This window comes from Periplaneta americana, chromosome 14, assembly GCF_040183065.1.
Source record: "Periplaneta americana isolate PAMFEO1 chromosome 14, P.americana_PAMFEO1_priV1, whole genome shotgun sequence".
NCBI lineage: Eukaryota > Metazoa > Arthropoda > Insecta > Blattodea > Blattidae > Periplaneta > Periplaneta americana.
The window spans coordinates 37,648,863-37,660,873 of record NC_091130.1 but is presented as its reverse complement, the minus strand read 5'-3'; the positions used below and the strand labels follow the sequence as shown (position 1 = coordinate 37,660,873).

The following is a 12,011-nucleotide window of genomic DNA, read 5'->3' as shown; positions in this document are numbered from 1 at the left end:
AGTTAGAATTTATAAAACAGTTATATTACCGGTTCTTCTGTATGGTTGTGAAACTTGGACTCTCACTTTGAGAGAGGAACATAGGCTAAGGATGTTTGAGAATAAGGTGCTTAGGAAAATATTTGGGGCTAAGCGGGATGAAGTTACAGGAGAATGGAGAAAGTTACACAACACAGAACTGCACGCATTGTATTCTTCACCTGACATAATTAGGAACATTAAATCCAGACGTTTGAGATGGGCAGGGCATGTAGCACGTATGGGCGAATCCAGAAATGCATATAGAGTGTTAGTTGGGAGACCGGAGGGAAAAAGACCTTTGTGGAGGCCGAGACGTAGATGAGAGGATAATATTAAAATGGATTTGAGGGAGGTGGGATATGACGATAGAGACTGGATTAATCTTGCACAGGATAGGGACCGATGGCGGGCTTATGTGAGGGCGGCAATGAACCTTCGGGTTCCTTAAAAGCCATTTGTAAGTAAGTAAGTAAGTTCTGCCCAAGGGCAGGTCTTTCACTGCAGACCCAGCTTTCTCCAGTCTTTCCTATTTTCTACCTTCCTCTTCGTTTCCTCGTGTGATTCATATAGCTTAATGTCGTCTATGATCTGATATCTTCTTCTATCCCGAATTCTTTTCCCGTTTACCACTCCTTCCAGTGCATCCTTCAGTAGGCAGTTTCTTCTCAGCCATTGACCCAGCTAATTCCTATTCCTCTTCCTGATCAGTTTCAGCATCATTCTTTTTCACCCACTCTTTCCAACACAGCTTCATTTTTTATTCTGCTGTCCACGTCACACGTTCCATTCTTCTTCATAGCCACATTTCAAATGCTTCTATTCGCTTCTCTTCACTCTGTCGTAATGTCCATGTTTCTGTCCCATACAATGCCACACTCCATACAAAGCACTTCACTAGTCTCTTCTTCAGTTATTTTTCCAGAGGTCCGTAGAAAATGCTCCTTTTTCTATTAAAAGCTTCCTTTGCCATTGCTATCCACCTTTTGACTTCCTGGCAGCAGCTCATGTTACTGCTTATAGTACACCTCAAGTATTTGAAGCTGTTCTTGCTCTACTGCCTCAGAATTCTCAAGTTTATCTTCTGTATTTTTCTTCCTATGACCATGCTCTTCGTCTTATTTGCATTTATCTTCATCCCATACTGCTCACAGCTGTCATTTAGCTCCAGTAGCATATCCCTTAGTATCATTCCCTCTTCCGCTAACTAAGCTGCAGTTCATGTCTGGAAGTCTTTACCACAGCATGTCAGAGACTGTCGGACATTGTCTAGTTTCAAAAATAAATTAAAATTGCACCTTTTCAATTCAAATTCTCTTCAGTCATAAGCCCTTTTCTCTGCAATAGTTTTTTTTAAATATAGACTATGTATTTCTTTCCTTTTTTCCCCCTTTTTTGTTCTCTTTATCAGCCGATGATTTTAATATCATAGCCTTTTTATTGTGAATGTTATTTAATATTTGTATTTCTTTTCTTTTTTATTATTATTTTATTACATCCCATTTTGTTATATTCTACCTTACGTTTTCCATATTAACCATTTGTACTAAATGAGTTGCTTTTACTATATTCCAATGTATTTTACTTTCTTCTTTCTAGTATTGTATAATTTTCATGTTGTTTACTGTCGATTTTGTTATGCTATTATTATTATTACTAGCTGTACCCGTGCGCTCCGCTGCACCCGTTAGAAATAAATATAAAGTAATTACATAATTAAAATAGGACATTTGATCCAGGGAACATACGTGTTTGATAGAAGGATAAATCGTTTAATATGTTACTTAATTTAAATTGCATCCAAATAATTAAAATGCGATCATTTTGGTCCAGAGACACTCATTTAGTGCAATGACAATTCTTTTAACATGTTTCTTAATTTTTATTACATACAACCATTGTTTAGTGAAGATTGACATCATTTAGATTTAATGTGTATATTTTATTTACTTGTTATAGGTTTCCACTGAATTATGGTAATAACTTAATTTTAACCCTTGTTTTCTACATATTCAGTAAATGGCACTTGGCCCACTATGGTTCTGAACCCTTCTAATAACTTAAATTATATTATATAATATTACATATTATATTATATTATATTATATTATATTATATTATATTATATTATATTATATTATATTATATTATATTATATTATATATTATATTATATCAGAAGTTACTGTAATAACATTATAGCATTATGTCCATCTAGAGAAACTACACTTTCCAATGGTGAAATAATAATTAATTATACAAATCGGTTAATTTAGCTTCCGATATTACTTCATACAAACACAGAAACATTCTCTGTAGGTATTCGATTGTTGCTGTCCAAGGCCCCTTGTAGACGAAGTCATTTGTTTTTTAATTCATTACACGGCCTTAGATGGCAGTTATTTTAATTTTAAAACTCATTTATCTCATTAAATATCAGTTCTATCAACATTTTTCAAACAATAAAACTTATCCCAAATTATTTTTAAAGAACCTTTTGTTATGTAACATTTTTCACAAAAAAAGCAATAATAAGCGAAATATTTCGATTTATTTAATTCAGACCCCTTATAACCCCCCTTTAAATAATGTATTTTGAATGCCATATTGCCTAAAATCTAAGTTACAACGAACTTAATTTATATTCCAATTTTCATCGAAATCCGTTCAGCCATTATCGCGTGAAAAAGTAACAAACAGACAGACAGATAGACAGACAGACAGACAGACAAAAATTTCAAAAAAGCGATTTTCGGTTTCAGGGTGGTTAATTATATATGTTAGGACCAATTATTTTTGGAAAATCGAAAATTACCAGAAAAATTTCGGAAACAGATTTATTATTAGTATAGATGATGATGATGATGATGATGATTATTATTATTATTATTATTATTATTATTGTTATTATTTTGTAATATGTTAATATTCTGTTCTTTAACTTTGTGTTAAATTTTAACTGCTTGTATACTTTGTGACCTGGTGGAGTGTAAGAGAAGGCCCTATGGCCTTAACTCTGCCAGTATAAATAAAGAATTATTATTATTATTATTATTATTATTATTATTATTATTATTATTATTATTATTATAATCAGGAACATTAAATCGAGACGTTTGAGATAGACAGGGCATGTAGCACGTATGGGTGAATCCAGAAATGCATATAGAATGTTAGTTGGGAAACTTGAAGGAAAACGATCTTTGGGAAGGCCGAGACTTAGGTGGGAGGATAATATTAAAATGGATTTAAGGGAGATGGGATATGATGGTAAGGACTTGATTAATCTTGCTCAGGATAGGGATCGATGACGGGCTTTTGTGAGGGTGGCAATGAACCTCCTGGTTCTCTGGAAGCTATTTGTATGTAAGTAAGTGAGAAAAATTATTGGAGTAAATAGCATTAATTAAAAGAAAGTCCGTAAACAGAATTAGTTTCACAACTGTATGATTGAGAGCACTGCTGTTTATTTGAAAAGAAAGGAATATCCGATCCAAAGTCTTGAGTCCCATACCACAGTAATTAGGCTACGTATCGAGAAAGCTGTACGGAATGCTAGTATTGTATTGTGTTGTATTGTATTGTATTTTATTGTATTTATTAACATTCCATGGTATTCATACAAGCTTACAGCTAGAATATGGAACAAGTAAAAAAACTTAATACTATTATAAAATCTTAATTTATAGTCACAGTCTAGATGAAATATATATATATATATATATATATATATATATATATATATAGACAAGATTTACAATATAGTCTACTAGTACAACACAAAGTTTTAGTATCAATGTCATGAAGTGCTATTGAATGTCATGAATTCACCTACAGAATAGAAGGCGTGAGAAATTAGGTACTTCTTTAATTTGGCCCTAAATAATTTTATGTTTTGAGTTTCATTTTTTATATCGATAGGGATGCTATTAAAAATTTTTACTGCCATATAACTCACTCCTTTTTGATAGCACGATAGACTTGCCGATGGAGTATGAAAGTCATTTCTTTGACGTGTATTTATGCTATGAACTGTTGAATTAGTTACAAAGTTTTCACGATTACATAAGAGGAAGATTATTAATGAAAAGATATACTGACAAGCCATGGGCATTATTTGTAGTTTTTTGAAAATAGCCCTACACGATTCCCTTGATTTGGCACCTACTATTATTCTAATTACTCTTTTTTGTAATAGAAATATATTCTTACTATCTGTGGAATTTCCCCAGAATATTATTCCAAAACTCATTACCGAGTCTAAGTATGCAAAGTATATTGTTCTTAAGGTATTGATATTTACTATCTTTTGCATAGATCTAGTAGATGATTTATAGATTTCTAATATTGCCCCTTATCTGCGTGAAAGGTCACATGGCAAAAATAAAAGCATGTTAATTTAAATTAGTCAATTTTTCTCTTAACTTTCATATCGTGATCAATATTTATTTACTATTTGAGTCAATTAAATTAATACGATAGAGCTGGTTAATTTCACGTCGTGTTTGTGCAGGTGATGTTCTCAGGAGAATATATGAACCGAGCCGTTAAGAGCTAACAGAGCCCTGTCAGCGAGAAACGCAGTTATTGCCTATTCATTTTAGTCTTGAAGCCAGTAAGTGTGGCTGCAACTAGTCTTTAACTTAACAATTGCAATTATCAGCCTGCCATTACTCGTGAACACTCTGGGTGATTTTACGTTCTTGTATATTCATTAGACATGTCTGTGCGGTCTTCAACGCCTTTCAACTTACCTCTGTTGTTTATCTCATAGAAATTCTAAAGCTTGGATGATACCGTAGTCCATCTTGTATTTTATGCCATTGAATTATTGCTAACAATAATTTGGTCTTCCATATTTTAACATCGAAATTATTGCTTGCATATGTACTTCCTAAGATATTCGGAAACATTACGTTGATATCATCGTCATCGTCATCATGATCATCATGGTTTCTTGCAAATCAAGATTTCAGGTGTAACTCCCTGTAAAGTTGATTTGAATAATTTCGAGGGAAAAATTGTTCCGGAGCCGGGTATCGAACCCGGGACCTTTGGTTTGACGTACCAACGCTCTACCACTGAGCTACCCGGGAACTCTAACCGACACCGATCCAATTCTTCCCTCTATATCCACAGACCTCAAAGTGGGCTGACAACCGTCAAGCAACCAACTTCGAGTGCACACTAACTCCGTGTGACTTTAATTGTGGTTTTCTGTTAACGAACAGTGACGTGTATTATGCAAATCAAGATTTCAGGTATAACTCCCTGTAAAGTTGATTTGAATTGCCACCTCTACGCAAATAATTTGAAGAATTAAGACATCAGATTATTGGTGGGATTGTATCCATATAAGCAGAGATGTGTTGGAGGAGAATTTGACGTTCACTGATAGAGAGTATCTCTTGATAACGAATTCAGTAGATAAGTAGACACTTTACTCTGCTTTCCCTGACGAAGCTGATACGTAACTGCGAAACTTTGGGTATTTCTACAAGTATAACACAGTTCAAATACACAAGTACAGCAGGCGTCAGCGTTTTTGGCGTGTATCCTAGAGGAATAAATGCCCAGTTTGTGAGCATGTTGCTAGTGCAGCTGACAATGGTACCACTTCTTATACACGTCACATCAGCCATTTGCCAAACACAATTGTCAGACTGACTGCGGCAAATGTAGAACATTCGCACTTAACGTTCCCATTACTTATTTCACACGCAAAAACGGTGACACGGACTGTATACATCACATACTGTAGATGAAACGAGCACTCTTAGAGAGACAAGTTTACTTGAGACTGGAAGTACCTGCCTCGACTCTGGGTTATTCACAGGGGATCGAATGACTTCCTTGTGTGAAGCTGTGGACAGGATGGTGCGGGTTATCTTCTTTGTGTTACACCATGACAACTGCATAATGACGATATTCATGAAGTGGATTCCTTTCACGACATCCCGGAGTATCGCTTACTGCTTGGAGGGGCAGAGTTCTGACCTGATGCAGTGAATGGCCTGGATAATATAGTTACTTTTCTCAGCATAAAAGTGGGAATTCTATTGCTCGCTTCAAGAAATGTAATTTATGTAGTATATACAGACATGACGAAAAGTGTTTAATAAAGAATTATAATATGTGTACGTGTAAGAAGAACAGAACTTTTCTGAAATATGCATGTAATTCTCAAGCTAAGAAATTTTGCTCCATAACCTCTGTATGAAGTACAAGATATCTGATTAACTTCAGAGATAAAATTATTCAAACAAGTTTATACGCAGATCAAGTCTGGATTCCAGTGCTCTTGCGGGTACCATGATTGTCCTTGCATCTCAGGTTCGAAGGTATAGAGACGCCAGAGGACAATGGATTTTATCATAAATCGCTTCCTCCGAGAGAGAGAGAGAGAGAGAGAGAGAGAGAGAGAGAGAGAGAGAGAGAGAGAGAGAGAGAGAGAGACTTGGGATGCCGTGTCGTAGATTTACAGCAAGTAAAAAAAATCCTATTCCTTACGGAGCGTCGGCCTCGGTAGCGTAGTCGGTATAGCGCTGGACTTCTGTACTCGATATTGCGGGTTCGATCCCAGCCCAGTTCGATGGAATTTAAATGTACAGTTGCGAGCGTATCACTGCTACTGCTGAGTCCTGAGAGTATAATATACTATATTATCACAGTCTACTATATACAGCCGCGAAGCTTGAGGTGATTTTTTGCAAACCTCGTGATAAAGCGCTCCAAGCGGTTAGCAACTAGAAACAATAGACTGTCCACGGTCGACTTTGGACTGTGTCGTATTTCCATCGAGTGCTAGCTCGTTGCGTATTTCACATTGATACTTGTGAAATGTTCGTTATTGGTTGTAATGAAAATGTTAATGTCTAAAATACAATAATTGGAATAATAATATTTTACTAGAGACGTAGAAAAATTAAGTTTGATTTAATGAAATTTATTGATCACGTTTTATTTTCAATTCTGGTGGGATTATTATTGCTTAGGCCTACTTTTTTTTTCAAAGGATATGTTTTTAATTATAGCTGTTAATTTTGTTGTTATTTTTATTTGTTACTTTACTAGAGACGTAGAAAAAGTCTGTTACCATAAAATTTATTGATCAAGTTTTATTTCCAATTCTGGTGTGATTATTATTGCTTAACCTCATCCCACTTTGTTAACTACGTGAGCCTACACTACAAGTACCGGTACACGTAAGTTACTCCATTAATTCATATTTCCATTATTATTGCTGTAAAGGGAAATGCAAATTAATATTTATTGATTTCATAGTTAATTATCGCTATAATCTTGAATGAGTGAAGCGATTATAGTAAATTTCAGTTCGTTTTGCACAAACAAAAATAATATTAACCTATTTCTTGCAGGTATCTTCGAGTTTATGGTGGAATTTAATATACTTCATTAAAATAATAAATTAACTTTATGCATTTAATATTTCAATAATGGAAGGAAGGTGTTAATTTTTCCACAAGAACACAACGAAAGTGTAATATATTTTGTCGTCTACTAGGAGAGAGATCTGCGATGATGAGGCGATAGTAGCGATCCTAGTGGTGGGCAACTACCCATGTTTGCATTTTTAGTACATATTGAGCTTCGCGACTGTATATAATAGACTATAATATTATAGTTCATACATGATTATGAATACGATAGAAGATATATGTGCAGAAGTCCAAAGTATAGTATAATATACCTGCATTTATGCCCAAACTGTTACCTGCAGAATTTTTTCAGCATTTTCCTCATGTCAGTTACTTTTTCTTTTTGAATGTAGAATTATATCGAACTTTAAAAATAAAACAACAAATGTCTCAGAACTCAGGAGGCTAAGCTTGTACGTACGAGTTGCAGTAACAGTCTAGCCGAAAAGAGCCAGTGGATTAATTATTCTGTACTGGACACTAGAAAGCAATTAATTATTTAATTTTCAATTTATATTTTTGTTTTGTGTGAACTATAATGAATATACTTAAATGTACTGCTGGGACAGGTTTAAATGCACACGCAATTTACAAAGACACGTTTTATTGATTGGTCCATATTACTTTAACCACTTATCTTGGTGTAATTTATATTTCTTGTCAGCTGTAACTAATAGATATAATTTTTATTTATTACATGTTACATTTTCGAACTAGATATAAATTGATCCGATTAATTAAATGGTATCAACTTACAATAGGAATTGTAACAAAATCTTTCTATCTTACAAAAAAAAAGTATCGAACACCGAATTGACACGTTCCAAATCTTGCTATAGCCTACGATTTATGAATCTACATCTTGTGAAAAATATACAAACCATTTCTGAAAGGTATGCAGTGTTAAGAGGGAGTAGAAGGAATAGCTCACTCTATCCAGAAGCGTTGTACGTCCTTGTAGGGTACTACCACAGTCTAGTATATGGGCTATTCCATCTCAAATCGACCGAAATATAGAGAAAATTGACCTTGCAATTTTTAAATACAATGAAACTTTTTCTATCCGTTGACAACTGTGATACAATGGTTTGTGCAAAGTTTGAGGCATCAGAACTTCATAGTGTTCACATGTGCTGGGGTGCACTCGTAATGAGTGACTAGTTGGCCGGGATCCGACGGACTAAGCGCCGTCTTAAATCACGAAGTGACGGAGAAAAATTCTCTCCGGCGCCGGGATTTGAACCCGGGTTTTCAGCTCTACGTGCTGACGCTTTATCCACTAAGCCACACCGGATTCCACCCCGGCGTCGGAAGAATCGTCACCCCAGCACATGTGTGGACTTCGATCCTAGGTTCGTAGATATCTATGACGTAGTGCAGAGGGCGGCCACTAGAGGGAACCCAAGAGTTGGAACTTAAAACTGAGACGATTCTTCCGACGCCGGGGTGGAATCCTGTGTGGCTTAGTGGATAAAGCGTCAGCACGTAGAGCTGAAAACCCGGGTTCAAATCCCGGCGCCGGAGAGAATTTTTCTCCGTTCCATTACTCTTTCATCGTATGATAACGCAGAATATCTGCATGGAAATATCACATGTACTTCGGTACATTATAATAATATATTGTTTATTTTGATGCTGAGAAATTAAAGTTTATATTGACATGTAAACAGTTTTTCTTTTCTTTTTTTTATGGAAATGGAGAAATTTAGATTTTCCTTCATTAAGACGCCTTTGCCCACGAAAACATATTTTTAAAATATATGGTTAGATTCCGCATTGAAAGTACAAATAAACACATATTTTTTACTGGTGTTCTGTTGATAAGAAAGTATTGAAAATATCAAATAAAGAAAATAAATAGTACGCGCGTGAACTAACCAGCTGACTGCAGGTAGTCGAGACAAGCAAGGACAGAAGACAAACAAGTGATGTGTCGCCTAGCAGTAATGGCTGGGCTAGCTTTATCACAAGTTTTCATAAACACAGGAGTAAAATGACGCCCAATGCTCGCTTATCTTCAGCTCTCGACCAGTGTCTGCGGTACTGCTCCGTTCAAGTCTAGGCGTGTGAAGATAATTTATTTAATACCCTCGAAACTTATTGCCGAGCCACTAAGCAAACAATGCCGAATCCCTCTTAATAATGCAAGGTTTTTCTCAATATTTTTTACATTTTTACAAATGGGAAAAAAGCCTAAATGTAAGTAAAATCAGATTATCTGTCTCTCTGTATATGATAAAAATAAGTATTACTTCTTATCATAACCTACCAAATATCAGCTTCAAAATGAGCTCCCGTTCAATGTTCTGCAGTAAATGGTTCCAGAGTTCTGAGCGCTGAAAGAGGCTTCTTTTTATCAAATACGCTAAATTTGTCGCTCAATAGTACGAAAACCGTTTGACTTTCGATAGTATATTTTCGAAAATGCGCTGTCCTCAGCACCTTGTATAAATTGGGAAAAAGTTAGAGTATTAAAAAAATGCGAGGTTTTTTACTGATCGATTTCATATGGAATAGCCCATATACAGTCACGAAGCTAGTGTTGTGAGAATGCTAGGAACAATAGCCTGTGCCGGTACTATTTCGCATCGTCTGTAATGAGGCGATATTAGCGATCCTAGTGGTTAGCAACTATGTATGGATGCATATTTACTGCGTATTGAGATTCGTGACTGTATATACTAGACTGTGGTACTATGGAGAGTGAACGAAATTGTATAAATGTACGTTACGTACACTTCCCTCCACAGCAATGGATAAAAAATTATTCAGTCATAAATTCATGTTCGACGAAAACAGAAATTAATTTTTTCATGCAATCACACACTTGCGATATCATAATTTTGGTCAGATTATTTTCAAGAATATTGCTATCTATGGTTCATTGCTCTAACATACAATAACGTTTATCTACGAGCCTGCCCTACACTTACTTACTTACTTACTTACTTACTTACTGGCTTATAAGGAACCCGAAGGTTCATTGCCGCCCTCACATATGCCCGCCATAGGTCTCTATCCTGAGCAAGATTAATCCAGTCTCTATCATCACAGGCCTATCCCACCTCCCTCAAATCCATTTTAATAGTATCTTCCCATTTACGTCTCGGCCTCCCCAAAGGTCTTTTTCCCTCCGACCTCCCAACTAAAGGTCCATTCACTATGAAAATTAAACATAACCGTAACATAAACACAGAAGTTTGCGCCAAGGCTACCAAATGGGATCATTCACAATGATTCACATAAGCATTGACATAAACATTACCGTAAGACGTTAACACGAAAGTTTGCAAACTCCAAACTTTCATGCTTATGCTTACGTGGTTTGCAAACAGAACACAATCGTGGAGCGCTGAAGTATACGACAGGATATGAGGAAATGGCGTCGTTGTTATGTTTTCATGGTTACCAAGTATGTTTGCGGTTATGTTTATGTTTCCATCGTGAATGATGGTATGACTTCTTGATTTTATCGTAACGTTTATATTCTTAAGTTAACGCTTACGTTATGTTTAATTTTCATTGTGAATGAGCCTTAATACTCTATAAGCATTTCTGGATTCGCCCATACGTGCTACATGCCCTGCCTATCTCAAACGTCTGGATTTAATGTTCCTAATTGTGTCAGGTGAAGAATACAATGCGTGCAGTTCTGTGGTTGTGTAATTTTCTTCATTATCCTGTAACTTCATCCCTCTTAGCCCCAAATATGTTCCTAAGCAACTTATTCTCAAACACCCTTAACGCCCACTATGGCTCTGAAACCTTCAATTACAATCGTTTAACTACCTTATATTTGCCCACATAAACTGCATTTTTAGTTGTCTTAAATTGAACCCAGTACTACAACAGCTAATAGTTTTTGGAGCCAGTGTATGTTGACTATGCCAAAATGTAGAATGTTACAAATTCCTATCGCTTGAAGTAAAACTGGCGCCAAGACTGCAAACAGAGATCGCGTGCTTCAGTTTAATGTGTTAACGCTGTTTAATTGCGTGTATAGCGAAACGTATTTTTTTTTTTTGTTATTTTTCGTCATTGTGATTGTTCTACATGTCGTTGTGGAAGTGGAGAACCTGTTTCTCCCAGTCGCAGGTGAATTCTTCCGAACATTTTTCGGGCTGGATGACATCCAATGGCAAAGCATTCTCTGTACAACCATTCCGCTTCACGTACATTTCCTTCCGCTACACCGTGCACAAAATACATGTCTCGGAACAACGCTAAAGTGTATGGTTCCATTTGATGGCTAACAATTAACATAAGTTAATGACAGGAAGGCAGAAAGTGAAGGAAGTTTTTTTTTTTTTTTTTTTTTTTTTTAGAAATACTGGAAATGCTAATATAGGGAAAACCATACGCATATCTGGAATACATTTTATTTTATTTTATTTTATTTAGTAGACTTATTTCTACTGGCAGAGTTAACGCCATAAAGTCTTCTCTACCACTCAACCAGTATAAGAACAACAGCAAATATAAAAATGACAGAAATACAGGAGCAATAATAATAATAATAATAATAATAATTGTTGTTGTTGTTATTATTATTATT

The 12,011-nt window shown here is 35.5% G+C and overlaps 1 non-coding gene across 1 annotated transcript; it reads right to left on the bottom strand.

The window, feature by feature from the left end:
• Nucleotides 1-5,041: 5,041 nt before the first annotated feature.
• TRNAD-GUC (transfer RNA aspartic acid (anticodon GUC)) lies at nt 5,042-5,113 on the bottom strand. The gene has a single exon. It is a non-coding gene; the product is annotated as a tRNA-Asp (tRNA).
• Nucleotides 5,114-12,011: the final 6,898 nt, after the last annotated feature.